Below are 6,052 nucleotides of genomic sequence, written 5' to 3' on the forward strand. Positions count from 1 at the left end.
AACAAGAGAAGACGCTGAAAAAGGTGCCAAATCAGGGAAGTCTCAGGTCAACATCCAGGCCTAAAGAGGGGAGGGCAAGGGAAAGCAGAAGGGATGGCTGGACTGGCACCTCACCTGAGACCTTCAAGGCAAAGATGTGCTTTCAGGGAGGCTGTGGTGGAAACCACACCAAGGGGAATATTTCAAAGCTAACTCCAGAAAACATTGTCCCAGGAGCAATCCTGCAAGTATGGGGACAGCTATGGTTTAATGTGTTTCTCCCGTCTCTGATTTATGGGAGGAAAAGTCACAGTTCAGAGGTGTTGGGGGTATCCCCAAGCAACAGGCAGCCAAAGAAAATCCACAGGTTGAGGTGAGCCTGCCTGGTCCTGGCCAACAGCCCCAGCTCCCACAGAAAAGGCCCAGCAAGCGTCCCTTCCCTGGATCCAAGGTAAATCTCTGGCAGCTGGTGAGCACTTCAGGCCCCTGCAGCATGCACAGAAGAGTTAACTGCTGCTTCACCACACCACAGGGAGCTTCCTGTGGTTTCTCTCACTGTTTTCCATCCATATCTTCACAATTATCTCACTCATGTGCTGCCCAAGCAGCTCTTGGCATCCCTCTGGCTGCAAGCTGAGCACAGCCGCTCAGCCAGAGGCTTTGCAGCCAAGCAGCTGAGCAGCAGGTACAGGTGAGAGTTCTGCTATGGCCCGGGCTTCACATCATGGAGAGGATGTGGGCTCTGGGATTTGGCCATGTCCAGTCTGACAGCACCTTCCTGCATTTCCCCAAGTTTCCTCCTTCGGCTCCAGAAGGCACTGACTGATTAAGGTAATCACTGAGATCAGCATCAGGCTCTGGGTCAGAGGCACATGCCACTACAGTGCTGTGGAACCAGGGCTTTTCCTCCTCATGGGCAGCAGCAGACACACTGGAGGGCACCCCAGAATCTGACAGAGGTGAAGATTAATCTGGAATGAGTGCAAACAGCAAAATAAAACTCCTCCAGATTACGGCCACCAGACAAAAACCAGCTCAGCATGCCATCTTCCTTGCTGCCCAAGCTGGGAAAGGAACTCTGACACACATCTCAGTATGCCCAGCACCACCCAAGGCTGGTGCTGCACTGGATGAGCCTTTGAAAAAAGCATTTCTCAACATACTGGCTGTGGTTACTGCCTGGGACAATGCTGGGAGGGAATACGCCTAGAGGTACCGTGACCAGCGAGTAACTTGACATGTAGGTGCTGGAATTCAGGTCTGGAAGAGGCCCTGCAGTGAGGATTAAGGACAGCAAGACTGCAGAGAGCATGCTATGGTCTTGTCTTCCCCCTCAGGACCTCCATGGCACCAGAACTTCCTTTTCTGATGGCACAGTTCCATATTAGAGGATTTGGAAACTGTACCCAAGTGGCAAATGAGAAAACTCCCTTTGCCCTTGCCTTTTCCATGGTACTCCCCAGCTCTCCTGTGGGATCTGCCAGCAGGCCAGAACTGCAGCAAGGGGGGATAAGAGGAGCAGGTGAGATGGGGAGGCAGCAGGACCAGGGAAGCACGGAGGCGGGTCAGTTTAACCTGAGCCTGGTTTAGTGAGGAGAAACACGGAGTATCTGCAAACTGGGAATTCGAGAGGGGTGACAGGTGACAGCCATGGATGCTGTGTGTGGAGAGAGAAGAGCAGTTCACTCTTCTCCAGGTTTGTGTTTTTTTCCCCTCATGTTGTGATAATTATGTTTGCAAAAGCAAATTAACACTCAAGTGTGAAGAGCAAAACTCAGCTTTGGGAAGGAGGGAAGGAGCAAACTGCCTCCCTCCAAGAGGTCATCTACCTCTCCTTGACTGCAGCAACAGCTCCATGTACCCCCAAGGCTCCCAGCCATTCCTTTGGGGTACACATGGCTTCCAACATGTTCCCAGAATCCTTCCATCCCCTGTTGTTGCATCGTTCACAGAGATGAATTCCTTTTGACCTCACCTTCACCTTTGCTTTGTCCACTTCTGCACACTGGGAAAATAAAAAATGCTACAGCTTATCCGGTTTCCAAAGCCAAACAGTGATTAGCTGTTGGCTCATGTGTCCACCACTGTGAGAGCAGGCAATTACTGACCCCCTGCACTCCAGAGGGTGCAGGCTAAGCCAAGCTCAAGAAGTGGAAAGAGCTAGAGAAATGAAGGCAGACAGCATTCTCCTTTTCTGTTCTCTGTTGCTCCTGAAGGGAGGGCACCAGAAAACACCCAGCCAAGCAGCATTTCTTCCACAAGAAGGGTTTGCTGTCATACTCAGAGCAGGTGATTCAGAACAGGAGCATGCAGTGACATCAGGATTCTCAGTGCTCTGAGCTGCTTATATTCAATTGCTGTTAAAAACCTCCTCTGCCTTGCTGCAGAGCTGTCTCTGAAACCACTTTCTTATTCTGTTTTTTTTTTACAGTGGAGCATTTTATCAAACTTATGTTGAAACATATTCAGTTGCTGCCAAACCAAATTTTTGCTTCACCTTTCCGACAAGCCATCGCTGCCTTGGTATTACTTACATTCCTGCTCTTCTTAGAGGCAGTGGTGGAAGCTCTGATACATCACGCGGTCTGAAACTCTACCACAAAATATAGCTCCACGCTAAGGAGTTTGCAGGCTGGAGAGCCATTAGCAGGTACATGTGGTGTGAACGGGGCCTGTCAGGATGCTGGTGGCAGCAAACACTCTTTGTCTCCATGCCCACTGTCCTCCCTTGCCCTCCCAGCTGCAGAATGACTGGATTTTTCATGCTGCCCAGAATTGTTCTGTAGTAGATGAGGATGAAATTCAATCTCTTTGCCTTTAAGATTTCAAACTGAAAAATAGCCAAATGCTATTTGCATTTCAGCAAATAATCCGGGGAGCAGGGCTGCCAGAAACCCCTAAATGAGAGCAAACAGTCCTTATCTGGCGAAGTTTTACGTTACTTAACACCAGTGCAAGTTTAAAGGCATTTTTTTGTTTCTGTTGCACACAAGGCATCTTTTTCTGGGCGGATCCTGCTATTAGGGTTAGTCCCTGAGTATTTGTACCAGCACTTGTTCATCTTCCCACTTGCTCAACTACAGCCTGATTGCTGGAAATGCTGATTGCCCGTGACTGTAATTTTCTTCGGATAAAAGGCCTCAGAGCACTCAAGGAGGAGATAAATATCATTGTCTCATGCCGTTTGCATTGTGTCTGATAGAAATGTCACTTTGTTGTTTCCCTCCCTGCCACCAGCAGTGCAAAATGAACAAGGGCATCGGATTTCAGGACTGGTTGGCTCAAAGAAGGACTTTGTTTGCAGAGTCTAGCTCCAGAGGGCATTAAAAGGACTCTAATTCCAAAGGGGGGCGGGAAAGACGTGACCTTCTGGGGATCTTCTGGGGAAAGGGCGACAGTGAAAGTTTGGCTCTGCCACCATTAACTCCACTCTGTAACTCAGTGCGAAGGAGTTAACCAAATGTCAGTGACTCGCACACAGAGAGACCAAGAATCACTTATCAGCGTTAACCACAGGGTGAAGAAAAGTTACCTAACAGCAACTGAGTGCATCCCCTCGGGTTCAAACCAGGTTCACCCACAAGTGATGGAGAAGGGCCCTTCCATCCCCTGCCTTTGGCTGGCAGGTTTGAGCTACCAGCTCAGCTGGGTTTGTAAAGCCCAACATAAGCCTGACACCCTGCCTGGAGGCTCTTGCCTACACCATCCACTTTTGGCACTGCCCAAGAGGAAGAAAACAGGGCATGGCACAGATCATGGCCACCAAAATTTAAGAAAAAAAAAAACCCCAAACAACACACAGAACAATATTTTGCTTCAAAGCCTTGTACCTGGCAAGGCAGACGCATGGAGTGGGGAGGTGCAAATTGTCACAGGGCTGAGAGCACCACCTCGGCTTCAGCTGCAAACACAAAAGTGTCTCAGTCAGTAAACAGGCTCAGCTGTGGCTGGCTGGTGTTTTATCTTGCTGCTTCCATCAGAATTCATTTGCATGCAGACATTTGGATTTTTAGACCATTTAAGGTTAACTCCTTGCATATGTTAATCGGCTGCTTTCCCCGGAGGAGCAGCCGGCGGGGCGGCAGGGAGCGTGGAGAGCAGGAGTTGCTCTGCCAGCGGCAGGATGATCCTCTCTGCTACATTCGTGCCTGGGGTTGCTGCGTGCCCAGGACATCCCTGCAGAAATGCTCAGCTACTTCCTGGCCTTACCAGCCCCACACATCGACCTGAGCTCAAACCCTCTCTCTTGCCCCGGAGAAGGGCTGGAAGCATCACATGCCATGCCAGAAGTGGTGTTTGGATGCCATGCAGCCTACAGGCACACATGAGCATTCTCTTCCTTCCTCTCTTCCCTCCCATCTTTTGGCTCATCACGGAGCTCATCTGAATTGTTTTGCTGTAAAATCCCTTCCTTGCTGCTGGGTTGGGTTGAAATTGGCCAGTGGATTCAAACCGTATTGTGGGCGGATGATAGACAGGCAGATAGACACCATGATTGTGAGAGCTTAATTTCTGTAAGGAATCGGGCTAAAAATGACTCCTTATCCCAAGGGAGCCTGTCCAGCACGCCTCAAACCGAAGTACACAAAGCAGAGAGAAAACACTCCACAGGCAGCAATGGTTGAGGTGCTAATTCAAGATCCACAGTCGATTTTCTACCGCACCACAACCTCTCTGTTTGGCCTCCAGCAAATCACATAACTTTTCTAATCCTCTATTTCTTTTATGTAAAAAAAGTTCCAAAAGGTTTGGGGTTTTACCTTTAGGAGAAGGGATGATAACTGAGTAAATTAGAAATCATGAGGTGCATCTAGGACTACAGCCTCAGTCTGGTGCCATCAAAGCACATAACACCCTTAGTAAAAATATATAAAACCCCCAACTTCTGTGTCTGGACCTGCAAACCCAGAACCACGTGGCTTTGAAAACCAGGTCCCCCTTTAGAGGAGGTACAGATGCAGTTGCACTGGTGTGAAGGAGATACCAGCGTGCTGTTGCACCTGGCAGTGCACTAGCACATGCTGAAACAACAGCCTTCTGCACCATTCTGCTCTGGGGTTAGCTCAGGAAAGAAGAGCAAAATCTTGTCTTTCCTCACACAAAGATTCCGAGGCAAAGCTAAAATCCCACATTCCCCTTCACGTTGTTGTGTAGCGTAGCAGAGGGGCAGACACCTCAGGGAGGCTGCAGGAGCCTGTCTCTCTGGTTAGGAGTACTGAGCGTGGCAAACACAGTCACAAGACCGAGGAGCTGTGGTATTGCAGATGTCTCTCTGTGCACAGGATGTTATTCTACCTCCAGGTTTGTGGTCTGATGCTCTTGAACATTTGCAATCTCTGGCTGAGCCCGTAAGCCTTCGGTTTTATCACATTAACATGGAAAAGTGTTAGCTGTCTTCGCATCACCCCAGGGGTAATATTTGAAGCAAAGGGATAATGTTTTATGAGCAAAGGAGGTCTGAAATAGTGATGTTTTCTTCCCATTAGTGCCAACCATCCCTTCTGCGATGGGTGTTCACTGGCTGGGGGAAATGAATTGGTGATGGCTGCTCATCCCTAATAGGATTTATACTCCCAGAGCTGAAATCACCTACAGACGCAAGGCTAATGCTGTCACTTGCCAGCCATCTCAAAACAAACAAAAAAAAAAACCAAACCAAAAAAAAAAAAAAAGGAGTCATGGACTCAATGCGAGTTGAATCACGGCTGTCAAATTCTTCCTGGGGATGTGGGAGCTGGGGACTCCCTTCAAACCCAGTTCTCTGCTAGGAACCCATGACTGTCTTGAAGAGCACAGTCTTGTCAGCTTCACCCCAGACCCACAGAGAAGGAGATGTTGTCTTCCCCAGTGTGTTCTCACCAATGTGATATGGCTGTCATCGAGGTGGAGCCTTTCAGCATCCTCAAGGACTTGTGCTGGTGCAGTATTGTGTCTGCCACAAAATGATCTCCTTCATGTCGTGAGAACTTCCCTTGCTGTATCGTTGTCTTCCTCCTGTGTCCTCATTCCTTCCCCTCAGTACTTCTACAATACTCCAGAGGCACTTCTGAATCCAGCTGACCTCTGGCTGTCT

This window comes from Cyanistes caeruleus, chromosome 4 (assembly GCF_971803275.1).
Source record: "Cyanistes caeruleus chromosome 4, bCyaCae1.hap1.1, whole genome shotgun sequence".
Taxonomy (NCBI): domain Eukaryota; kingdom Metazoa; phylum Chordata; class Aves; order Passeriformes; family Paridae; genus Cyanistes; species Cyanistes caeruleus.